Genomic DNA, 27,634 nt, shown 5'->3' with positions numbered 1-27,634 from the left:
TTATTATTTGTTTTTTATAGGCTATAACTTAGAGTCTATCTTAGGTTATTATTTTAATTAAATTTAATTTTGATAAGCTGGGCACAATCCTTTGCAGGTGGTGGAAATAATCTACTTTATTTATATTACTCAACCAAATCCCTTGTGGCAGATTACTTTTATTTTAATGTGAATATATGAATGTATATAAATTTTTTTTTCAAAGATTTAATTTACAAAAATTTTGTAAATGAACTAAATTGTGAAATTGCATGAAAAGAAACAAACTGTTCCTTGTTTTGTAAACAGTAAAAATAATTTTTATGGAAAGGTGCGGCAATAAGTTCTCGGAGAGCAGACCGATACAAGCCGGCGTCCCACAAGGAAGCATTCTCGGTCTACCATACTAGTAACTACCTGCACAACCCAATACAATCGTCGCCACCCACGGACGATACCGCTCGAATCCTGTCCAAACTATGAACTCTTCGAGCTTATCGAAAATTGGTGCAACGAATGGAGGACAAACTGAATGAACCAAAATGTACTCTGCGACAAAACTACTTTGCCCTCAACTGTACATCAACAGCAAAGAGAGACTTCTATAAAAATCAAATACTTAGAACTTCAGACTGACGTGAAAACAAGACTTAAGAGACAAAAAGTTAACAGAAAAATTCAACAACTAGAGGTAACTTCTGGGAAATCCGTCTTGACCGTGAACATTAAACTAACCTTACTCGACCACCTTGAACATGAGGTTGGAACTGCGAAGCCATCCAATATCCAGCGCGTCCTATGAAAAGACGTCTGACCAATCGTCAAAGCTTCTTACTATATCACTAATCCCCAATGACCTCAACATTCCTTTTGTTAAAGAAGTGATCTGTTCCTGATTCCAAAAGTTTCACACCATTCGATCCATCCGAACTCTATTGCTCGAGCCCCTCTACACATTACCTGTGTGGGTTTACTGTGGTCATATATGCTTGAGAAAACTCATATTCCATCTTTTCATGAACAACAGACTTGCCAACTATCAGGTTCGGCTTTTCCAAAACATAACGAAGTTCATCTTCATTTTGTCCGCCACTTTAATTTAATTAAAAATGAACGAACGTATTTTCCATTACGTTCTAGAAGGATAAAAGGCGAGCAATTTTCAGCTTAAAGTAATAACCCACCCTGGTAATCTGAGGCCTCGAAGCCCCCGGCTCTGATAAGAACATCTCTTGATTTTTTAATAAACACTCCTAAGTATTGGGTTGTCCGGAAAATAATGCAGGATTTTGGTATTAAACAAAAAAAAAGAAACTAGTTACTTTAAAGCAATGTTCTTTAATCAAAATAATTTCCCATACTCTCAATACATTTCTCCCAACGTGTTGGTAACTTATTAATTCCGTCTGAGTAGAATTCAGAATTTTTAGAATTGATAAAGTCAATAAATGCATTTTCCAGTTCCGTTTGATTTTTGAATATTATGTGTTGTAAGTAGTGGTCCAGGTGTCTAAAAAAATGGTAGTCAGTAGGCGAGAGGTCCGGAGAGTAGGGTGGGTGAGGCAAAGTTTCATAGCCAAGCTCCAATAATTTTTGTGACGTTACACGTGACACATGTGGTCGAGCGTTGTCATGCAACAAAATGGGCCCTTTCCGATTGACCAAAGAGGGCTTCATTACTGCCAATTTCTGATGCATGGTATTAATTTGGTTACAGTATGATTCAGCATTGATGGTTTCGCCAGGATTTAAGAAGCTGTAGTGTATTAAACCAAATGAAGCCCACCATACCGTAACCATTACCTTTTTTTGATGAGTTGGGGGCTTTGGAAAATGTATTGGAGCTTCTCCTTTGTCGAGCCACTGTCCAGAACGTCTAGTGTTATCGTAGAGAATCCACTTTTCGTCACATGTAACAATTCTGGCCAGAAATGGGTCATTTTTGTTTCGACAAAGAAGTGATGCACAAACATCAAAGCGCTGATTTTTTTGGCGATCGTTTAATGAGTGTGGAACCCAATTTTCGAGTTTTTTCACTTTTCCAATCGCCTTGAGGTGGTCAGCGACGGTCGTTTTACTGACTTTGAGTTGCTCTGCAAGTTCTCGAACAGTTGTTTTGGGGTTTTCTTCCACCACTGATCGCAGAACATCATCATTAAGAGAGGAAGGCCTTCCACGACCTTCTTCATCTTCAAGGCTGAAATCTCCCTCCCGAAATTTTTTAAACCACCTTTGCACAGTGCACTCATTAACACAACCCTCGCCCCAGACTTGGTTAATGTTTCTAGCCGTTTGGGCTCCGCTTCGGCCGTGTTTAAACTCGTAAAAGAAAATCGTACGAAATTCTCGCTTTGACATTATAAGGATGACTGAATTATTTCCAAGTAGCGGAATGCTACAGAGGTAAACAAACAATATCATTTGGAAGTTCATACAAATGAGTAATCCTGTAAACGTAAACAGAATATTTTATATAGATTTTTTTTAATGAAAACTTAAAATCCTGCATTATTTTCCGGACAACCCGATAGTTCTTATTCCCAAGATCTACGTAATGGATACAGTTAAAGAATTACACCTTTAATTAGATCCGGCAAAGCTAGTCCATAATTAAGATGGTTATCTGAAATACTCACTTCCGTAGGGGATTTTCAACGTTGTAATAAAAATTTCTCCCCCGCCCCGTTTGAGCACGCGGACCAAATCTGATAATCCCCTTTAGCAAAATTCTAAATAAACAGCATGGAATGAAGCAATATTAATTTCTTTAACGTTTAGCTTTTGTTCATTGTTATTGGATGTTTATTTTTAGGGTAAACATAATATATAACATCAAGTTGAGATTTTATTAGTGTACTGTAAGGGTTGAATGCTATATGGTAAAACATTTCCGTTGTGTCAATAAGTCCTCGGTTCTATGAGAATGTTTTCCAGACAGAGGTATTCCAAAACATCATGAAAATATCATCGTAGAAACTAAAGGCATATCTAGTAAATTGTTGAGGACTAGCTAGCAAAAAATCATAAAAGGTTTCCGAAATCACAGTTAATGTAGAACTACAAGCTTCTAAAATAAAACAACGGAAACAGTTCACAGATTAATGACAGGTATAAATAGCGTACCCGCATAAAATGAACAATCTTGCTCCTTGTAGACCTTTGACCCCATGAAACAAAGTTGATAAGAAGTATCATATCAAAACACCCGAGAGAGCTAACTGGAAGAAAAGGGTCTAAATGAATGCCAACTTTATCTTGTATACAGATGGCAGTAAGAAAAGATATTTCGCGCTCGGCATGCTGCCGGGCGGAGGTATACCTACCGTCTATTTATTTATCGGTGATTTATGCCAACAATTGACGCTTACATTGACGTCAATGCAATGACATCGCGTGCAAACAGCGGCTTTGCCCTGGTGGAGATCAAGCGAGTGAACCCACTGGCAAAGTCGTCGCTACAGAATATGGAGTATGACTATGGTAGTAAGGATACTGGGAAGGGGTGTTTATACTCTCCAGGCACTGCAGCCTTCTGGCTTATTCAACCTTCCTAGTTTCTTAGTTCAGTGCTATTGACTCAATCTTTCTCCTTAGACGTATCGGTCATTGGCTTTCTATGCTACAATTTCATTACCCTAGTTTTTTCCGTATATTAGGTTAAATCTCTGTTGTTTGCTGTTGCTGTTGCTTCGCATTCAAAGATGATATGGGTGGCTATTTTCTCCTCCTCGTTACATAATCTGCAGATGGGATTATCTTTGTATACGCCCATGTTGTGTAGATGTTTTCTCAGATGGCAGTGACCGGTTAGTATTCCTACCACTCCTCTGAGTTTAGTCCTCTCCAATTCCAGCAGTGAGTTTGCCAGTTTTGGTGAGGGTTGTTTCTTCAAATGTTTACTGAGTCTAGTGCAGCTAGAGTTTATCCACTTCTTCTTTTGTTTGGATCCTTCAGTGTTGAAGGATTCTATATTTGTTTTTGTTAGCCCAAGTTATAGGTTAGTCATAGGTTTGGGGCCTATGTATTGCCCTGCAGATCCTCCTCTGGCCAGTATGTATGCTTCCTCGTTACCCAAAGACCCTCTGTGCCTTGCCAGCCAAGGTATCGTCAGGCTGTTGTGTTTCCGTAGGTTTTGGACATTTGGGTTACATTGAGTGACTAATTTTGATGTGATTCTTTTACATGCTAATGCTTAAATGGCTGCTTGTCTATCAGATCTCATGATGATTTTTTTGCGAGTGTAACCTCTTTTAAGATTTTCTAGGGCAGAAGCTATGGACTATGGATCAGGAGTATACCACTTACTTTCTGTCAATTAAGTACTGTGCCAAGACTATAAAAAGACTGGGAATTACCACCGAAACAAGACAAATCTATTCGGACGGCCAAGTGAAACAAAATACCTTGTTGGTATTAAAGTCCTGAGACATTAGGAAAAACAAAAAACTTTGTTTGGGTACCAGAGCATTCACGCAGAGAGGGAACGAGAAAACCGGTAAATTTGCCAAGGAACGTTTGACTAGAACACCTACCAAAGATATATCCGACAATGGTTTAAAGTCAATCCTCGGTTTAATCGGATTGTACGCAGCATGCGAAAAGATCATAAATGTACAATCGCACAAACTAGCGGCAGAACTACTAAACCTAGGATTTGTTAGGACTAGTATGAAAATACTTTCGACTAGACACTACAGGCTAAGAGCGGCAGAAAAAAATATAGGCTGGAGCTGGAATACTTATTCTGAGTAGCAGCCTGATGGATACACACGGGAACACTAAACTAGAGCTTTGGGATCGTGTAAAAGCTTTGAATATTGCCCATTTACCAATATTGGTCGCGGTGCGACAGGTGGTAAAATGTCCTTTTTACCTTTTAAATTTTTTTTTGATTTTGCTGACCTAAACGTTATAATCATTTTTAATTGTATTAAGTTTTTACAATAAAAATAATGAATATATTTATAACTATTTTTTTATTTATTTATTTTTTTTTTATTGGCCTTATGATCTTGCATATTAGCCATAGTACGAATTCTTGTGTGTGAAAAAAGGGCCAGAGGCGACGGTGGGAATCGAACCCACGACCGCGGCGTGAGAGTCTCTCATGCTAACCACTCGGCTACCGCGGTCCCCTATTTATAGCTATAAAATTCAGTTTTTATTTCAAATTTTTCCTATCAGTCGAAGTTCAGTTTTGTATTACCGTTAAAATGTGTTTTTAATGTTAAATATTTTTAAGTACTTAGGGGTTTATGAGCCTATGAATTGAAAAACTAGGGTTTTTGCCGATCGATAATCTGTCAGGTGGTTAATTGTCTAAAACGAAACGTCTCCAATTTATTGACAAATGAATGAATAGAGACAATGGATGTCTGATGCGTCGAGGAAGGGGTAGCAATTTGCGTATTGTAATGACGTCCATTAAATGGACTTTCTCCCCATCAGTGCTGTTCAGGTGGAAATGGAAGACGTCGGCCGCGGGCCACATTCAATTACGACTCGAGTATTTTGTTATTTTTCCACCGGACAGTAAACTACCATTTTCCGCCTGTTGGATTAAAGGGTGAATAAGTAAACGAGGCGGCTCATTTAGCGTAATGAGCAATAAGCCGGCCCTAATGGGACGGATTTGTCCCGACCGAGTAGGGACAAAGGGACCTTTTAAAAATACACTGTTAACACTCACCGGGAATATTTTATTAAAAGAGTTTCAATTTTCACCTATTCTGCGATTCTAGTCGGGTTTACATAATCAACAAGCCATAATTGGGTGCCCATTTTTTTCAACACATTGAAAAATGAATTAGCTCGGATTGTTTAAAACCAACGTATTTTTATAAAAGCCTACACGAAAAAAATTACAATTATATAACCTCTTCTTCAACCTACTTTCACATTGTCAAGTATTGTGTTCTACAGTGACAACATCCCTAGACAATGACAACGGCGTGGTTTCTCACCCGTAATCGCGTGTAATCCTGGTTTGGCTAATGCATATCCTGCCATGACTTTTTCCCTCCTAGTCTCAGCCTCCGCAGTCCAGAGACCGAAATTGTTGGATTTTAGCATTTTCGGTAAAATATTAAATCACTCTTTGATTATCAAGTATAACTTCTAAGTTATAAATTCACAATAAACAATGAAAATAAAAAGAAATATTGTATTCTACTAATTGTACTAATTCATGTAGAAACCAAAAAAATATATTGAAACGAAACTGAAAAAGACATGAATATAAAATGATTAAATAATTAAATTATAAGAAGCCGAAATATCTTGTTTATTAGTAAAAGACATATACAAGGTATAGCAAATTTGATATTTTACTACAAGAGGACCGTAAATTTTGATACTCAGAAGTGTTTTAACCCTATATAAAGGCCACTTATTTCATAAAATTAGCAATAAATGTTTGCCACAGGCTTATCTCTGCCAAGAATAATGATAAATCAGATGTAAAAATACTTTCCTCTGAGTCTTCATAAAGACACTTTACAATGTATCGATAAAAATCTCTTTCAAGAATATCAGCATTAAATTGGGATACCGGCTCATAAAAAGCATATTGGAAATGAGGGAGAGCAGATGACCTTGCTAAAAAGGGTTCTGGAAATTCCATTTATTCGCTCCAACCCGCTTTGAGCTTTTCTAATAAATCACTGAAAGCAGGGGATAAAAAACCAGTTCCTCAGAAATTGGAATTTACTACATCACAGCAAGGACAATTTACAAATGCGATCATACGTGAAGAATCACGTTGGTAACGTACGTGATGATAGATTTTCACCAACCTAGTCGGGTTTCAATTACAAATATCCTCTGGCATAAAACAGTCTGAAATATTACAATATGTAAAAATATGCTTAAAAAATTCTGAAGGTGGGCTTTACTCTTGAGTTATGAAGCTTTGAAGGTTTCCTACCTCCAGTTTGTAACAACTTTCAACGTACGAATAGCATATAAAAAGCTTCCCAGTCAATCCGCCCAAGGTAGATGATGAAAACTCTTTGCGTTGTTTTGAAATTAAACCGGGAAAATCTCACCAACCCGTAAGAGGAAAAGCAGCACGTGTGTCAGCGGAAGTTGAACCTCTGGAAATATCTTGGTAAAGTTCTGCTGCTTAATAACGCCCCGGCTGCTGACATATAAAAGACAATATGTCAAGTGCAACGCAATTCTGCTTGTATCCCAATTGTAGCATAGATTCAACATAATTTTCCACCCAGAAACAAAGAGCGAAATTGTGAGTTATTTTTTGTCTCAGCAACTTGATGAATTTTCGTATATATAATTGTAATCCTGAATATCAAATCGTGTTTGTTATTCAATCAATCTATATTTTTGTTAAGTAAAGAATAACCATGGTAAATTTTGTGAACGTCTTTAATTCTTTTCACGTATTTATTATTTTTATATTTAACGTCCTCTCTCTTGAGACTTTTCTTGTCTGCGCCTGCTTTTTTATTTTTTATTTTTATATTTCAGATTGTATGGTTTTCATGTACATTTCATTTGTACAGCGAGGCCAGTCTGAAGTAATGTCGAAATATCTTCAGTTTCAGAGACATACTCGCAAAAATATCGCAATTATTTTCTGTTTTTTGACCCAATCTTATCTCCAAAATAATGAAATTTAACATTTTGATGATCTTGGATGTATATGGAGAGAGATATATGGTAATGTGTATATGGTAATATCACCAAAAAAATTATTAACATTTAGCTGGCTGTTTAAAAAATTCTGCATACAAATAAAAAATTTATATAAAACCAATAAAAATGATCAATCAATAAACTGTTATCAATAAATCGAATAAAAAGTCAGCCTAGGTAGAAACGGTTATGTTTTCTAAACAAAAATAAAATGTTTTTAAAAAAAAATTCCTTTAAGCAGTTCTATATTTAAAAAATAAGAAATCTAAATTTAATAAGAAATTATCCTTCAAAATTTATTTTTCAAAAACATGCAAAGATATTCCCTAAGTTAAAAAATAAAATTTTGATCTCTCACTTTTTCTTTCTTCTGTTTACAAAATAAAAAACCACATGAATTATACAAATAACACAATAATTAGCCAACTACCTGTTAACAGAAAAAGTCTGAGCTCGTCAGTTAGTAAATCATAACCGAGAATTAACTTTACGAACGTCTTTAATTCTTTGTAGAAACATTTAATTTTTTACAACTTCACGACATTCAGGCAGCAACTTACTGTTTCTACCTACCAAGGCAAAAAGAAAATATAGCCAATTATAAATTATTTATTTTTATTATTGATGGAGAGAATTGCGTAAATTTTATTGAATTTAACCCATGCATTCTTATTATAATTATTTGCTATTAATTTAAGATGGAATATAAAATAACAATTAATTTTTTTATTACATAGATGTGAATATTTCCTCTTTGCATTTAAAAGAAATGAAATCAACTATTTTAAAGAGATAAATATTATATTTTGTAGGTTAACATATTTTTTATAAGCGGAAAGAAAATGGAATTTTAGTATTCTGCTGTTCACGGGCAAAGATATGTTCTTCAGGGGGGATTGTTCTATTTTTAAATTTCCAACTTGCTTTAGAAATTTTTGGAAATCCCGTCAGACTTTGTGGACAGTATGAATGTTTAAAATTATTTAATATTGAGCACGTACGCTTTTATTACAACCAACTCTCATAAAGTACATACAATTACTTTCAAATAATATCACAACATTCGTTTTTTCTCTTCCAGCTCATTTCAACGAAAGCATACAAAATAGCCCAAGGAAATTTTTTCCTGGAACAATTGGTTCTTGATGATTCACCATATCTAACGATTGTTCGTATAATTTTAAATTTGAAATAGACAATTAGTCATTTTTTCTATTTAATTTTTACTTCACTAATGCCATTAGATTAAAGACAAAAAACGTCCCTGCTATTGTATAAACATCCAACAAGTAGAAAGCTGTCATTAGCTAGTAAAATAAATAGTGTACACAAACCCCTGATGGATGAACCAGGACTATAAAATTGCTGGACATTCATTGCTGAGTCAGCCAGTGATGGATGGCCACGACTAATTCACGGGGTTTTTTCATTCGCGATTGCCTAAATGGTGTCCACTGCTTAAAAGCGGTTTTAATTACCAGAGGCTTAAACAGTTCTACAAATTACAAACCGAAGTTAGCCGGAATACTTTTTTTTATTGAATCATCAATATATCTGATTATTTGAAGATCCTGAGGTGCGGTCTGGTGTGACGTAGGTTTTAGAAAAACATTTTTTTTTATCATGCCAACGTTTCGATCTTTCTTGTTTATTTTAAAAAAGAGCCAGTGTGGTGCATATTTAAGTCTTTCAGACTCCCAACAAACACACTGGCTTTTTTTAAAATAAACTGTTATAAAATATTAATGACTGACGACCACTGTTTTAACCATTGCCTTAACTCACCTGAGGAAGGATTAAAATAAATCCGAACGTTGTAGATAAAAAATGGTTGTGGTTTTTTTGAGATGACCTATTATCCCACCTTCAAGAAAGAAAAATCGTAAGTTAAACTGTTGAGGTCGAAATATTAGAAAACATCGTTTCGATCTTTATTGAAATCATCTTGAGGGCCTGGGATTTATAGACATTGGTTAAATTTTACATATATATGTAGTATGTGAAAAAAATGAATTTATACAATGATAGACAATTTTAGATTAAAAAAAAGGATGAATTTATACAATATTAGAAAATTTTAGAGTCAATCAAACCTTTGATTGAATTTAAGATTTTCTAGTATAGTATAAATTCATTATTTTTATTTAATTTACAATTTTCTATCATTGTATAAATTGATGTTTTTAATATAAAATTTTCTAGCATTGTATAAATTGATTTTTTTAATCTAAAATTTTCTAGCATTGCATACATTCATTTTTTAATCTAAAATTTTCTAACATGGCATAAATTCATTTTTTTTAAATAAAAATAAAATTTTAAAATTTTAGATAAAAAAATGAATTTCTACAATGCTAGAAAATTCTAGATTAAAAAAATGAATTTATACAATACTAGAAAATTTTAGAGTCAATCAAACCTTTGATAGAATCTAAAATTTTCTAGTATTGTATAAATTCATTTTTTTAATCTAGAATTTTCTAGCATTGTAGAAATTCATTTTTTATCTAAAATTTTCTAGCATAGTATAAATTCATTTTTTTATCTAAAATTTTCTCGCATTGTATAAATTCATTTTTTTATCTAAAATTTTCTAGCATTGTATAAATTCATTTTTTTATCTAAAATTTTACAGTATTGTATAAATTCATTCTTTTTTAAATTTAAAATTTTCTATCATTGGATATATTGATTTTTTAATCTAAAATTTTCTAGTATTGTATACATTCATTTTTTTAATCTAAAATTTTCAAGCATGATATAAATTCATTTCTTTTAATCTAAAATTTTCTAGCAATGTATAAATTCATTCTTTTTTATAATCTAAAATTTTCTATTATTGTATAAGTTCATTTTTTTAATCTAAAATTTTCTAGCATTGCATAAATTCATTTTTTTAATCTAAAATTTTCTAGGATTGTATAAATTCATAATTTCTTTTCTCCACATCCTACATGTATTTGTGAAATTCAAACTATGTTTAATCTCAGGCCCTGAAGATGATCGCAATAAAAATCGAAACGTTTGCATGATAAAGAAAACGTTTACTAAAACCTACGTCACATCGGACTGCACCTTGCGATCCACAAATAATCATTGGCTAATGGTCTCTAAACTCCACACATATATGTATATATTGGATGAAAAAAAATACCATTTCACCAAGAATACTTAAATTTAACTTGCAAAAACCTCACATGTTCGACCCCTATTTGCATATTTCAATAATTGTCATAATTTTCAGAGGAAATGGACAGGTAATCAATCCTTCTCTTGTATAAGTATCTGTCTCTTTGCCGAATCATAAATTTGGATGTTAATATAATTTTAAAAATAATAGCTATAATGAATCCATCACTCCTTGTATAAAGAGTTTTCTGTGTCGTTTTATTGATAGAGAGAAGAACCCATGAAAAATTATTTATTTAATCAAGAACAAAATGCAATAAACATTTTGCAATCAAAAATACAAATGAGTTCATATGAAAGAACTAAAATTATACATATATAATAAACTATACATTCAAGAAAGTTGAGAAAGTAAAATACACAATTGCAGGTATATATTATTTATGGGCCTGTCTCAGATAATCATGTTTAGTTATTTAATGAAATGACTAGGCAGATAGTTAAAATAAAATGATTTGTTTATATGAGTAAACATTTGCTCAAACTCCTAGACCCTTAATCAAACGCCTAGTCCTTTAATTAGACATCGGCCTCTGTTTAATCAGTTGGTCAAGAAAACAACAGAGCTGTAATCCTTTTCTTTGGTCTCTTTGTTGGTTTCTGTTACTGCTCCAGTATCACCGGCTTTTGAGCGCGAAATTTTATTAGAGAGTTAGATACGAATTATACAACAAACCGTGGACTAAATGTGTTTTAATGATAAAATTTGAGAGCTTCAGAATACAAAAACAACAAACTCATCAAAATTCTAGGCTCAGTACCTTCTGTTAAAAAAACTGTCTGATTGAGGTAGGTGGGAAATTGAAAGTGATTATTTGGGGAAAAAAAGTATAAAATGGAAGAAAAATAGAAAGAAAGAAGAGAAAGGAAGACTTACTTGGTTTTGTGGACTGTATGTTGAAGTAACGGAGGAGATCTATAGGCCGTCTCGAGAAGTTGGGAACCCACTAAGATGGTGAACTAGAGGGTGGATGGAAAATGGGGAATTGTCGAAAGATGGATAGAATTGAAGTAGGAAATGATTGAAAATACGGGAAAACCTCGGCTTCCAGGATTTCGGATGGGGTTAGGAAAGGGAGGAATTTCAAAAATTATTGGAGGTGAGAATTTTGAGGTTTTGAAGACGGAGATTGACCGTTAGAGATCGAGACGAGAACTGAAGGGAATGGATTTAGGATCAGAGGAATTAAAGGATAAGAGGGCAAAGTCCGCTTTACTCTGCCTGAGCCCGAACAGTGATTATAAACCGAAACTTGGATTTACGTTACCATTTATGATTTCGTATGAATCGTTGTTCGATAAATTGGTTAAAATGTACATTGCCACTGGCCATGGAGGCAGAGACAAAATCATGTCGCACCGAAAGAAACATGTAACGTTTCACATCGTGCAATTAATATTTGCATTAGTAATTGTGAGATTTGCAACAATAAAAATCCTGTTCCGAAGAAAGGGGTTAAAGTGAAGCCCGTTATGTCTCGCCGCTTCAACACCCCTAGGACAAATGGTTTGGTTGTTTTACTATCTAAAAAATTCAAGATGCTGAAGAGACGTTGTACTTTTCCTAATAAATAATAATAATAATAATAATAATAAGTGTTTTATTGTAGCCACATAGTAAAAAACAATGTTTACAATGTCAAATTTACATTTTGTTTGTTCTAATAAGTTCATGTTTTATTTATACTTTTGTAATTTTATTAATAATATTATTGCACTTTAATTTAATATGTGAAAATAAACTAATATAAGTCCATATAACCCGATTTCAACGAAAGGCAGAGAAAAATCCATCCGAAAAAATGTCAAAAAGTTCGTCCAAAATGTCCCAGGAGTTAACGTCTGGTAACTAGGTGATGATGGATGTACTTGATACGGATAGATTTCAGAATCATCCGTGGTGTGATTTTGGAAGTCAAGAACAACAATTTCAATATTAGGATTGAAGCTGGAATTGTAAAAATTAGTGTTGCGAGTTCAATTAGTGAATGTGAATTCGGAAATCGATGTTATCGAGGTTCCAGTGAAAAAAAACACTCTACGGGAAGTAGTAGGTTCTTCTTTTTTTTGGACAGTCATGGCTTTGTTAAATGTTATTGAAAGTCTTGGACAAAAATGTAATAGTAATCGCTGCATCTGTTATATATAAAAAAAAAATCTGCGAAATGCCACGACAGTCTCTACTCATACTCAATGAAAAAATAATATTATCTCTAAATTGTAAGAAATAAATAAATGGATGTTTTCATTATATTTCATTTTTGACTAAGTACATAATATCATATTGAAAATTCAAGAAGTCTTGTTGAATGCCTCGACAGTTAATAAAGGGTCGAGCAATAACAAGTTGAAATTTAATAAATGTCTAGGCATTTGAGACAATTACGGGGATGAATAATAGATCAGTTCATTCTTAAAGAACATAAATATATATATAATTTTATGTAAATAATTGTACAATATTAAGGCTGTTCGATTATGGTAAGCAGGCAAGGAAGGCAGGTCGTGTAGGTTTAGCCTATTAACAGCGCCGTGTTTCATATATTTGTCCTTTTTACAATAACTCTTCTTTTTTCACTTTCTTTTTTTTCAGTTATAGAGTTAAATACATAATTTTGTATTATTCCAAACAATAAGCAGTTAACAGAACATACTTCATTTGTTATTGAGAATTTGTACCCGTTTAAATTTTTGTTAATTTTAGTAATCTATTATTAATAAAATTTTAAGTGAATGTTGAAAGGAGAACACATGGTATTCTGCCTCAATTGTGGTAATTAAGTACAAATGAACACTGAGTGATGTCAGATGTTTATCCGCACGCAGGTTGTCGTAATGAATTGAAAGGCAATTGGTGTAAATATGGTAATCTGTTTAGGGGACCTGCCCGGATGAAAGGCGTAACGGCTGAGAATTTACCACAAGCCGTTCCCACCCGAAGGAACTTGGAAAATACAAAGCTCCCAGGGGTTGCTTCGGATTTTATCCCCGTTTGTCCCCGGAATTTATCGCCGATTTCCCTCCGGGTCCCCGGCGGCCTCCCCGTGGGCGCCGACGGCGGATATATGCACTTGGGAAGGAACTCCGTCCGTTTGATTCAAGGTCTGCCCTGAAAACTTGGGTCGAAAACATTTTCAGAAGTCAAAACGCCATTAAAGCCAATTTTGGCACGGCCGCTGCGAAACTCGGCGATTTATCTAAAAGGAGATGCCTCTAAATTGGGTCGCCGCGGGGTGGGCCCAAGACAAATAGCTGGTCATTGTGGCTCACAAGGATCCAATTAAAATGTAATAATTCCTCTATCCTTATTATGATCCGGAACAATTAATTCCAATGAGCCATGACTGTCTAATGTTGTTAATATGGTAATAATACGACATTGTCTTTAAATTATATTAAGAGCCCTAGAGAATTTATTGCGACTTTGGAGTTTTGGATTCGTTAACACTTGGCAGAACAAAAACAACGACAATAAACAAGTACGACCTGAAATGACAAAAGAACAGATTAATTAGCACTTCTCTCGTGTTCAATCGTGCATCAAGAACAATCAATGAACAATTTATTTAACACGAACTGAAACAAATCTGCAAAAAAATTGATATTTGTGATATTGCTATATTATGCTTGAAAAATGATAATGATTAATTAAGGTTTTTAGTTGAGATAATAAAGACAATGTCACGAGCGGGATTCGAACCGACTATCTTCGGCTAGATACGCCGCTTCTCTACCACTTGAGCTATCGTGACCTCGATGTCGTGAAATCGGATTGGATTCTCGACGACAAATGAAATGGCCACGGGAAAATTCAATTCAATTCCATTTCACGAAAAATGGCAAAAAGGAGGGAAAATTCAAAACGTGGGGTTGAGATGGGAAGTTAGTGTCCGAGTGGATTGAGATCACGATATCTCAAGGGGTAGAGCGGCAGCGTATCTAGCTGAAGATCGTGGGTTCGAATCCCACTCGTGCCATTGACTTTTTTATCACAACTAAAAACCTTAATTAATTGTAATATATTAATTGGTCAAGCGGACCACGAAATTAGTGAGAATATGATTATGTATTTAAATTAAGTTTTAAACTATCTTTCGAAAGTGCATCTTTGAAAATTTAATCTACCTTTAATAACCCCAATACCAAAACAACACAAATCCCCCTGTGCACCACTCTTATAAACCAATGAGATTCCTTCCATATATTATCCAAAATTTTTGAACGTCTCTTTCCATAAAAGACTGATTCTCATATACGATTCAGAAAACTTTATTCCTAACCAGTAATTTAGATCTCGACCTCTCCATTCCACTATTCAGCAGTGCTTCCGAGTAGTCGACAGGATATCTGCGGCCCTAGAAACCAACAATTTTGCTCAACTATATATTCTGACAGATCTGTCACATTTGTGTATAAATATGCTCAACGAATATTTATTTTATACAGATAGCACTAAAAAAAAGCCAATCATATTGTAAGGGTGCAAAATTGATACACAAACAACCCTGGTGGGGACCTTCTTCCCGGGGAGAAGGATCAGAAAAGCGGGGAGAAGGGCATGGTTTGACTGGACACGAGCGAGTCGACAACGGTGAGCCAAAATCCTTTATTTGCTATAAATTCCTGAATCCTTGTTCCTTCAGGGAGTGTGCCCGCTCCTTCTTTTAATTAATCGCATTTGTAAATTTTGTGTGTGTGTCATCCTTGCGCAGAGGCCATGCTAATCTTCTCTGTACCGTTCCAATTTTAGTATATGTACCGCCGAATGGATTATTATTGTTAGTCGTCTCAATGGACTGATGGTCCCGACTGAACAATTCTACGATTTTTTCCAAAAGGAAAACAAGAACTGGGAAAAAGAAATATATAACCACACACATAAAATAAAAAAACTATAATTTGACCTTTTGAAATCCGATAAAAGTTATATTTACAAAAAAAAATGCCGTTTGATAGAAACAAACCAAAAAAAATATTTTGTTAACAAAAAATAAAAAATACCTCTTAAGAACAAAAAACAACACAATTTCAACCTTAATCAATTTAAAAAAAATTTACAAATGCGATTATTTAAAAGAAGGAGCGGGCACACTCCCTGAAGGAACAAGGATTCAGCAATTTATAGCAAATAAAGGATTTTAGCTCACCGTTGTCGACTCGCTCGTGTCCAGTCACACCATGTCCTTCTACCCGCTTTTCTTATCCTTCTCCCGGGAAAAAAAGGTCCCCACCAGGGTTGTTTGTGTATCAATTTTGCACCCTTACAATATGTAATTAGAGAAGACTGTGTACAGGCTGAGAGCTTGTGCCGATAAAACGTGTTTATTTAAGCTCTGTCGTTTGTGTAATTGTAATCGGTTTTTTTAAAAATGCAAATTACGTTAAAAAAACATAACCCTCTGCATACAAAGAATATGAGATTAAAGCTGCAGTGCGAACGAATGGTATACACATGTTAAAAGAATCCTATTGACTTTTGTCTGGAAACTGTTTCACCTTCCAAAGTTTACCCTCAATATTTCACTTCAAGACAGAGTTCGAAGAATATGAATTTTTCTGACTGCACATGAATTACATAACCAAAGTAGATGAAATGCATAAAAACACTTCTCCCAGAATAGCATTGAGAAATAATAACTAAAAGATCTTTTATGCAAACACTTAAAAATATTAGCTGCAAACTTCAATGAAGAATTCAAGTTAAACCTTCTAGATCCAAAAAAAATAAATAAATAAATAAAAAGTGCATAAAAACATCAGTACATATTTGCACGGGCAATTAAATTGGTGGAACAGTATAGTAGGCCAATTATGCAGCCAGATCGCTGTTTCGGATGTGTGATGAAACGATAAATCTTAAACAAAAGTACCCTAGTCTGGGTGTCAAGAATGCTCATTATGTAACATTCACGAGGGTGATGCCTTCCATTTGCGATGCAATCTCCAGATCCTTATGGAATTGAGACATAAAGCGTCCAGTTCTGTAACGCTGAAGAAGGACGTGCTTATTCACTTGGTCAATGGATCGGATAAGTTGATTTTGTATTGTAGGTTAGTTTGGAGCCATAAAAATCATGCTGGTTGGGGAATTCAACTTTGATTGGATTGAAATATGTATAATTTTAAAAATACAATGCCAAAATTGTACTCGGGCAAACGGTTTAGCTGTGCCGTTGTGTTTATTTTGTAAGTACATAGTTTTGTTTACAATTTAAATTCAACGAACATTTACCCGCGACTTGAGTTTTAAAGTGCCATTCTAATGCGGTGCAGAGTGAAAGTACGGCTCTCTAATATAATGTCTCGTTTGTCAAATTCTTTTCTTCATCAGTTCACTTCGGTCTATGGTAAAAAATTATCCCTATGGTCCTCTTAAGGTTGGAATTTCAAACAACTATTTCTTAGCAGTTATCCATGTCGAAATTTCAGCCGTTTAGATCCAGCAGTTTGGACTGGACGTTGTCCGGCGTTGAGTCATGGAACTGTTTTTTATATAAAAAGGAATGGAATTTCAATAAATCTTTCTTAGTGGCTATCCATGTCATTATAGGGATGCACTGTCGCAATTTCAGCCCTTTAGATCCAGCGGCTTGGTCTGTACGCTATCTGTCAATCATAGCGTACAGTTTTTCGTTTCTTCATCGAGTAAGGTAGGAATATTAAATGGTTTTAGTATGCATCTACCTGAACTGGAATAAAATGATACTGAATTTGCTGGAATTATGACGTTTACAACTACGTGTGAGCAAAAATATAAAAATATAATTGTTTATTGTATAAATTATATATATATANTATATATATATATATATATATATATATAACTTTTTAGGTAGCCTGGCTAAGTTTCTTTTGAACCAATGACTCTATAAAAAAATGCGTTTTTAATATATTTTAATCTAGTTTCAAATTTTTACGTTTATTTTGAGAAACATTATACAGGGTACCACAGGTCCAATTCAACCTCAAAATTACAAATTCGAACGAACCAACGGAAATTGGTCAAAAAATGACTAAGTTATGGCAAAAAGTTAGAAAAAACGCTTTACATTTGTTTCATTGCTAATTCTAATAATTTGCTACTTCTCTAAAATAAACATTAATCGCCTTCATTGTTCACATTAAGTCATTGTTTGTCAAACTGAAATTATAAGAGCAAATCTTAATTCCTGGAAGTAAATAAATTTCACAATGGTACCTATTCGTTAAATTTAGTATTTCATTCAAAATGAACCGAAGAGCACATTTTCCCGATCAAAAGCGATTTGAAATATACTATTGCTTTATCGATAGTGCACGTCGGGCAGGAGTACTCGTGTTCTTCAGCGAAAAAATTATTTAAAACGATGTGTAAGGATGTTTAGGGTCGAATTTGAAATTTTGAAGTTGAACTGGGGCTGAAGTCCCAGGTATAATTTTCTCTAAAAAAGGTAAACATCTGAAATTAGGCTAAAAAAATTTAAACGCGTATATTTTTATAAAGTCATTGGTTCAAGAGAAATCACATGGGCCATCTAAAAAGGACACCCTGTATATGATAAATAATTTTACATTAAAAAAATTATTATTGAAATTCAAAAGGACAAACCAAAATCATTTTGTCAATTCGTATTGAACTTAAAACTTGAATTTCCATTTAATCCAAGTTACTTGTAAACAGAAAATCACTGGTTTGTTCAGTTAATATTCTAAGTTACTCGTAACTAGTACTGAGAGGGAAATGCAAGGTAGGAAGCTGAAAAGCCTAGTAGGGTGCAACTCCTCCCTGGATTTAACTGCCCCTTTAAACGGCAATTCCGGTCACCTTTGTAGCCCTGATAAGGGTTGTTTTAATTTTAAGGTGATTTCCCAATTTTAATGAAAACCCCGGCCGTTCCTTCTTTTTTTCGTGTTTATAATTCTCTATTTTGAATTGCTTTTTTTCTCTAGATCCGGAAAAACGAAATGCAATTAATTCGTTGATAAAATACTGAAATATGATCGGGTTTGTTATGAAAAAGTAGATTTTTGTTTTGTTGCTTAACAGGTCGAGACATTTTCCGTTGATAGTCATAATCAAATTAGAAAGAATAAACAGGGAGGGATCGTGTCATGCAATAAAGTTTTTATCCAACGGCTCGTTTGTCCCGAGTTTGTCATGCATAAATCATTTTTACGAGGTTCACCGTTTCAACTGGTATCAGGGCTGGGCGCGTAACCAAGTTCCGGCCGGGGAAAGATATACGGCAATCTTGCGGACACGGGCCACAGTGCCTAGTGAAATTTAATGCAAAGGTTATATAAATACTATACGGCTCTTGATTGTCAATTAGCCAAATTGCGATCGATAGCTTAGAAGGGCCAAAAACAAACAAGGCGGTTTTATTCTCGCATTCCCATCTGCTCAGGCCCATTTGTTTACCCGAGCGGGTTCACGCACTGGGCCTTCTATCGTGGGATTTGGTCCTGACGGTCTTTAAAAAAGCCAGGATCTCTTTAAAAAATTAGACAAATGCCTTCAAATGTTTTTTTCTCACTTGTGATAAATTTTTAAATTGTATTAACCAATGAAAGCCCTATTAGAACGCATTGCAAATTACAATTCGGACAAAAAACCCAAAAAGTATACGCAAGATACTCCATGTTAGTTGCCCCTCGTTTACAAACATACTTCATATTGCTTTTTTTAAACAATACAAATACATTAATACATACGTGTTTTAGTTGGTTCTATTGACGAAATTAATTATTTTGGGTGATATATTATTTTTATGCAAAGTGAGGCTGAGTTGGAAAATCACTGTCAGAGCGGGATTGGAACCCACGACATCCGGTCGGGTTTGAATCCTGCTCGTGTCACTGATTTTTCAACTGAGACACACTTTGCATAAAAAATAGAAAATCAATGCGAATAAACAACGGACAAAATAACGAAACCGCTAAACTTAAGTAAATACACTATTTAATTTTACATTTCGGTTTATCAATTATAGTTTTGGTTGAGATAAAAAAGACAGTGTCACAAGCGGGATTGGAACCTACGACTTTCGGCTAAATACACCGCTGCTCTACCACTTGAGCTATCGTGGCATTTGTTATATTTCAACCACCTTAGTTAATTGAAAAGAATTTATTTGGTCAAGCGGACCACGAAACCTAATAAAAAGTTATAAACAAAATGAAGTAACCAATCAAGCTCTTTGTGGTCATTTCATTTGTCGCTGAAAATCAAATAGATTACACGACATTTGAAAAATAGCAAAAAGGAGGGAAAATTGAGTGGGGTTGAGATGGGAAGTTATGGGGATGGGATAGCTCAAGTGGTAGAGCAGCGGCATATCTAGCCGAAGGTCGTAGGTTCGAATCCCGCTTGTGACACCTTTTATCCTTTTGACCTTTTTATCTCAACCAAAACCTTAATTAATGAAGAATGCATTTAGTCAAGCGGACAACAAAACCTAATAAAATTTTGGTTTATCTTTGAAAACATATCCGTGAGGTTTGCTTTAACACAAAAGTTATTATGTTACTTATTTACAACATCAATGGAGTAAAATTCCTTATGAAATTAGTAACAGCGTTTTTAGCAGTAGGCCTAACAGAGGTTTTAGCTAACAGAGGACATTATACATAGAATTAATTGTTTCAAAAATTGTTGTGTCCAATAATCAAAATTATGGAATTAAAACCTTTTGCATGCAATTTATATGCAATTTATAATAAAATAAAATAAAAAATATTAGAAACAGTAAATATACAAAATAGAAAATCCCTACTCATTTTTGAGCCGTGTATTTTAAAAAGGCGTTAAGCTACCAACAAGCTTTATAAAAACAGTTGTTACTGTTTGTCGCAAACAGCATTGCTTCTTTAAATGGAAAATTCTATGTAATATTTAATAAAATTAAAAATATATTAATGCTTTAATATTCAATAATGTCTCTATTACTTATTTTTAATGTTTTAATTTTTTTAGGTATAGGCCTTTTTCTAATGGATTAAGAAAAATTAAGTCTAAGACGTTTTGGAATTTCATACCATCATAGTATATGCATCTTATTTTCCAAAACTTACTTGAATATGGTTCAGGATCCCAGAACATCGTAGATTGAAAACGTCTTTAACTACCTTTAAAAAATATTTATGGTTAAAAAAATTGAACGATGAAAAGAATAATTATTTTTAAATATTATATTAAAAGCAGTGTGGAAGCAGTTATTTTAAGTGAAAAAGAATATTCTCCAAAAGTCTTAATTATAGCAAACATTTAAAGGATTCTAGCTTATTTTATTACATACAATATATTAATTTTTTTAATGTTTATGTTAAAGGTTGAGATGAGTACAAAATATTACAATTTACCGATAGCGTAGTTACTATTATAGTTTCAGATTTTACGTTACATCGTAATTTAGTAAAGCTGATCGATCTTCGGGTTCAGCCAACGGAAATTAACGTCTCATTTATTTTTAGCCGGCCCCTGGGGGAACCTGTTTGTTTACGTCCTACAATTTTCGCTGCAAATGGGTTATTTGTGAAAAGGACCGCTGAAATCCCATTCCATTTCATATCGTACTTTCTGATGGTACAAAACAAACAGCATACCTACTACTTTGCTTGGCATAGTTGAGCAATTGAGAAAAAAGCATAGTGGTATGCTTAAAATGCTAATATGTCTTCGATTTAGTCCTTGCTGGGAAAACATGATGAATATTTGAAAAAAAGCTGATATATTTTTTCATTCTTTTTTAACTGCAAAGAAACGTTTTTTGTTAAATTATTAAAGCTTTTAGCTCTTTGTGCAAATTTAAAATGGCAACCCTATTAGACTAAAGCTTTATACTTGAAATAGATTTCAATAGAGTAAGAGTTTTGACAGAAAATTATTCCCCTTTGATGAACTGAACAAAAAATATCTTTTAAAGTGATTAGTTAATTTTTCTGAACTAACTTTGAAGGAAAATCTTTCAATTAATTAAAGTTTTTAGTTGAGATAAAAAAGTCAGTGGCACCAGCGGGATTCGAACCCATGACCATCGGCTAGATACGCCGCTACTCTACCATTTGACCCATCATCAAGTGGTAGAGTAGCGGCGTATCTAGCCGAAGATCGTGGGTTCGAATCCCGCTCTGGCACTGACTTTTTATCTAAACTAATAACCTTAATTGAATGATATTAATTGGTCAAGCGGACCACGGAAACTAGTGAATTTATCTTCTTTAACACGAAAATGATACAATATAAAAGCACTTTTATAAAAAAAATTGCAGAATGTTTAGCAACAATACACCAGCATGGCGATAGAATAACAATAGAAATAGTACAATAAAGAATTTGTCATTAAAGTTTGAAAATTTCACCTAGGATACGAAAGGGGTAGAACGATGTCGGAAAGTTTTCAGAAATCATTTCCGTCCCGTTATTAATTTGAATTTTCCCAGCGAGCCCAAACTGCGGAAACTCAGAGATGTCAGAAGTTATACCGGTCAAGTTTGGTTGTCGCCAAAATTCAGTTGGACACTTGACATCAAGTGTTGCTAGGAAACCTTTTGTCAAATTAGAACCCCTTCGCTTTAACTATTAAGCAACTCAGCAGCAGCAAATGGGCGCGGTTTCGTAATTGGGGCTGGATAAAGCCAAATTTGACTGCAACAGTCGATATCCACTTCTCAATTATGAACAGGTTGACACTTGATCAAATCAATCTTGACCATCTGCTAGCTTTAAGAATTTAACTTGGTTTCGAAATGCTTCTGGACAAAAGCGCAAAGGATCAATAACATGCTCTTCCATGATTGCCAAGGATGAACAACGTGCTACAAAACCAATTAGAGCTATCTCTAAAATATTTTAAAATAATATTTTCCGTAATACTGTGCCAGCACGTAGACCAATAAGGTCGTCGTGATGCGAATAATTCTGTCACTTTAAAAAAAAATCGAAAATGCAAAAAAAAGCGCGGACGTAGGTGGACAGCGTATGAATAGGAAGGGCTTGTATTAAACCATTAAGGGCTCAGATCACGTCTGTTCAGAAAGTCGGCCCCCTTTTTGTTTTATATTCGCCGAATAGAATTACAATAAATATAAAATACGAGGGGTCTTTTATTTTCCGTTACCGCCCCTTGGCCCTTTATTACCAAAGGACGCGTAAAGGAAAATATCTCTATGTACTCCTGTCCTTTCAGATCTTTAGATCTCTTTTCTTATATTTTTTTTTTCAAAAAATGGCAGGCGGTGCTGGTGGAAAAATGCCTTTGATCCTTTAGATCGTCTCGGTGCGTTTTATTCCACGGCATGATTTTTGACCAGATACCGTATCAAGGAAAGACCGAAATGAATTAAGCGAGGATTAACTGTTTTGTTGTAAATGGTGAAAAACACTCCATTATTCAGAAAAGCGTTAGGAACCATCAGACTGCTTTCATGTCCTATACATAGCCTTGTTGGGCATTCCCATGAAAAATATATTTCATACCCATAAAAATTCCAAACAGTATTTTCCAGGAGGGAAAACTGAGGCGACATTTCGTTTATATCAGATAAAATTTGTAAGAAAAAGTTAACTAAAAAAAATGAAAAAGAGAAACGACGTTATCAGACTAGTTTAACAAAGTTATTTAAATGTTGGATGCGCAAAGAAACAAATCATACAGGCGTTCTATATTTAAAAAAACTAATTAAAATTAACATCGCAACAAGAAAAGAATTGAAATGCTGGCGTTCAAATTCGAGTTATTAGGTAGGCTGAACTTTGAAGCACGAAAAAGTTTACTTTTGTTTTCTATAACTTGAAAAATCTGTGTACACAACTGTTTTAGAAAATAAAAAAAATATTTAACAAACTTACAGTTTTATTTTTATTTTTATTCTCATTTACTTAACTATAATATAATGTATGTTTTTTTGTATCCACATGAAAACTGACAGGTTGTTAAAACACTAAAACTTAAAGTAATGACATAAACTTGGCTTTGTTGAATCGGAACCGGAGATAATAAAATAAAACTTATTTTTTATTTATTATTTACTTTTCCAAGTTTTAATGATTTTTATAATCGGTTGTTGTTGTAGTCTGAACGAAATAAAAATTATACGTTTGAACGGCTGTAATAACATTTTATACCAAAAAATCCAGGGGTGATAAAAATGTATGCAATTTTTTTCGTTATATTTTGGTCTACTTTACTGGAAGTTTCTTTTCATTTTTGTAACTTAAAAAAAAAGAATCGTAAGGAAAATAATATACTTAGCGATATTAGCTCTTCCTTAAATCCCTATAGAGAGCGAGTAAGAATTCCATTCAATAGATTAACTATTCTTGAGCAGGGCAAAGAAGATTTGGTACCCATGTTTCGAGTTTTGGAGGAAACAGGGCAATTTTTATTGCATATTACAGACTCAACAGATATTTCGTCTTGAGATTTTTGAGTGTATTGAGAGTGAATGTTATCTAATATGGAGGTGTAGTGTAAGGCCGAGGTGGTTGAATACTGGATACCAAATAGACCTCCAATCACTTTAGTTATAGTAGGTATAGTTATACAGGAGATACCACTTGGATATGTCTACGTTCTTTTCGCGCGGAAATTCAAATAAAGGAGTTATTGACAAGGATTTTCAGATATAGGATTTGCACGAAGCGAATTGGTACCAGCTTTTTTACCTCATTTAATAGCTATTTGTTGATAGTCTTAAGTTTCCCAAACTTGTTCACTTTTTTCAACCATTTTCTAATGAACAATTTGGGACACTTTCAGATCCCGAGTTTTCATTTTCGCGGGCACGACACCGAACATGGCGGTGTGCAAATCGTCAGACATTATTATTTGATATTCTGGGAGAAAATAAAAGTGGAAAACACCCAAGAGCTTAGTAGAAGGGGTGCTAGTGGTACCCCCAAACAACTAAAGGTAATGAAGAAATATCGAGTACCACTAATTGAGGGTACATATGTACATATAAAATAATGTATTTTAACATGGCGGTGTGCAAATCGTCAGACATTATTAGATATTCTGGGAGAAAATAAAAGTGGAAAACACCCAAGAGTATAGTAGAAGGGGTGTTAGTGGTACCCCCAAACAACTAAGGGTGATGAAGAAATATCGAGTACTAACCACTAATTGAGTGTAGATATGTACATATAAAATAATGTATTTTTAAGTGAGTGATAGTGTGAATCGGCTTAGACTTAAAAAAATCCTAAGTTTGAACCGGAATGACCTACCTACCTGTTGACAGCCCCTAGACACCCAAGGGCATAGCGGAAGGGGGTTGTTTGTAATCTCCATACAACTAAGGGTGATGAAGAAATATCAAGTACTTCACCACTAATTAAATGTACATACAAACTAATCGATCTATTAGGTTTCGTGGTCCGATTGACCAAATAAATTCTTTTCAATTAATTAAAGCTTTGGTTGAGATGAAAAATTGCAAAAAGGAAGGAAAATTCAAAAGTGGGGTTGAGATGGGAAGTTGATGTCCGAGTGCAACGAAGTCACGATAGCTCAAGTGGTAAGTAGCGGCGTATCTAGCCGAAGGTCGTGTGTTCGAATCCCGCTTGTGACACTGACTTTTTTATTTCAACCAAAGCCTTAATTAATTGAATACAAAATAATGTATTTTTAGGTGAGTGAGACTGTGAATCGGCTTAAACTTAAAAAATCCTAAATTAGAACCTGAAATGACCTACCTAGGTGTTGGCAGCTCCTAGAGCTTAACTTCAGGGGGACGTCGGTGGCCGCAAGGTTTAGTCTTTGACACGGCGCTCATCACTGTAAGGTAAAGGTCCCGGGTTCGAATCCACCGGCCCTGCATTCGAACCAGAAATACTTACAAATGGGCTTTTTTTCAAAAACACCGGCACCCTGAGGATTTATATGACCTCTGCTGTTGCGAACCCTCGTAAAAAAAAAAAAAAGCTTAACTTCACCAGCAGGACAGATAACAACAAACCCTGACTCTGGACCGCCAAAACCAGAGGGAAGTTAGGTATATTCACTTCAGACATGTTGCAGAGTTTGGATTATATAAATCAATCTCCTTCAAATAATGAAGAGTTAGAAAACCATTAAAAAAAATATGTTATCTGCTCAATTCCTTTCTTGCGGCTCCTTGCATTTATTGGGATATCAATTTTTCGACCTAGTATCGCAAAATGTCATTGAAATCAGAAACTCACGTCCGTCTAGTGGTATGGTATGATATGGTATGGTGGAAAAGGTTACTAAGAACCGGGGTTAATATTTTACCACCGTCTAGTGGTAATATATTAATTAATATTTATAAAAAAGAATCACGAGTATTTAATTTAGGATTTATTATTAAAATAGAAAAAATTAAGCAGCTTTATAATTAGTTGTATTATGTTGAGAGTGGAGTGCTTGATGAATTTTTAATGTCTTATAAAAATCAAAATTGAAAAAGTGGTAATTATTTTTTACTCTAAAAGGCTTCTGTGGAAAGTACTTCCCATCGCAAATTCCGTTAATTGGTTCGCCGGTTGCATATTCTCAATTAGGGAAAGGGCAACTGTGCGTCCGTGCGTGTCTGCGTGTGGGCCGGCCCTTCGTCGCTATTACTCGGCATGCGAGCCCGACGGAAATGGGAGGTGCCTTCATTTCCTGCCTGTAATGACCCCATTGCTCACAGAATGGCCTCAGTCGTGTCCAATCCTTTCGACGGCCAGATCGAAATTAATTGACAAGAGTTTCCGGCTACGTCCAGCGTCCCGTCTTAGCCCCCTGGCACATTCATTCGTTATTTCAACGAGGGCTGCGAATACATACTAAACCTCCCTCTCCCATGACATGGTGATTCAATACGTTCATTCTACTCATTTAAAACCTGATACGTACAAGTATCTCACAAATATAGCATGAATATAGATGTAAAGACAAGACAGATTGAGACCAAAAGCTTGCAGGTGTCTAAAATAAGGCAAAAGTAGATTTAAACAAATATAATTATATATAATACAAACAAGAAACCTGAAAAGGGGGAAATATGTATTGCCACAGTGAGACAGGCGAGAGAGAGAGAGAGAGAGAGAGAGAGAGAGAGAGAGAGAGAGAGAGAGAGAGAGAGAAAGTATCATGATGCATAGATAACAATTTGGATTAAAATAAAATAGTACTGTACCACAATAAAGAGACATAATTTTGTTATATATAATGATTTCAAACAATTATTATTTTTTATTTATAATTATGTTGTTATTTATAAGTATGTTGCAAACATTCATGTTTGCTTATAAGGCGCCGACAGACTGTTTATAAGCAAATTCCAGATCAAATACGTATACAATTTAAAGTGGGAATTTGAAGGGTTGTAATAGTGATCATTCTCTTCGAATATACCAAAGAACGCTTAAATATACAAAATTATAGTATCAGAAAAAGTAGAAGGATATATAAATATATCAAGAACGTCACATGATAAGCGTATTTAAGTTATTCCTAAAAGGTAGGAAACTTCCGTACCTATAATAAGTTAATTTGAAGCCCTAATAAAAAAACAATTTTTACTCACAGACTAAAAAAACTAGAAAGATCTCCGTCAAGCCCGAATTAGTGTTAAAAGGCCTGAAGTTAGAGTAAGGTATAATTTACAAGTAATAATCACAATATGTCAAATATGTTAGACGCACTAAAGGGTCTTTAGTCACCTCAATAATTCTGATTTAACATTTAATAAAATAATTGTCAAAAGAACAATTTGATCGTAGCAAACCTCCCTGTAGAATGTTTTTACAAGTCGTTCAAAAGCAACCTGATAAACTCACTAAATCTCAAGAAGGCTAATCTAATATGTCCTAAAGGAATAG

The 27,634-nt window shown here is 34.3% G+C and overlaps 1 protein-coding gene and 1 non-coding gene across 15 annotated transcripts in view; both read right to left on the bottom strand.

Moving 5' to 3' along the window:
- Nucleotides 1–27,634, bottom strand: part of LOC106662262 (disintegrin and metalloproteinase domain-containing protein 11) — an 880,166-nt gene that overhangs the window by 356,767 nt on the left and 495,765 nt on the right. The gene's annotated exons all lie outside the window — the stretch shown is intronic.
- LOC112126553 lies at nt 15,492–15,595 on the bottom strand. The gene has a single exon (XR_002910040.1). It is a non-coding gene; the product is annotated as a U6 spliceosomal RNA (small nuclear RNA).

Source organism: Cimex lectularius, unplaced genomic scaffold, assembly GCF_000648675.2.
Source record: "Cimex lectularius strain Harlan isolate CLEC.00 unplaced genomic scaffold, Clec_2.1 scaffold3, whole genome shotgun sequence".
Lineage (NCBI taxonomy): Eukaryota > Metazoa > Arthropoda > Insecta > Hemiptera > Cimicidae > Cimex > Cimex lectularius.
Note: the sequence above shows the minus strand (reverse complement) of the source record. Positions and strands in the feature narration are given on the sequence as shown.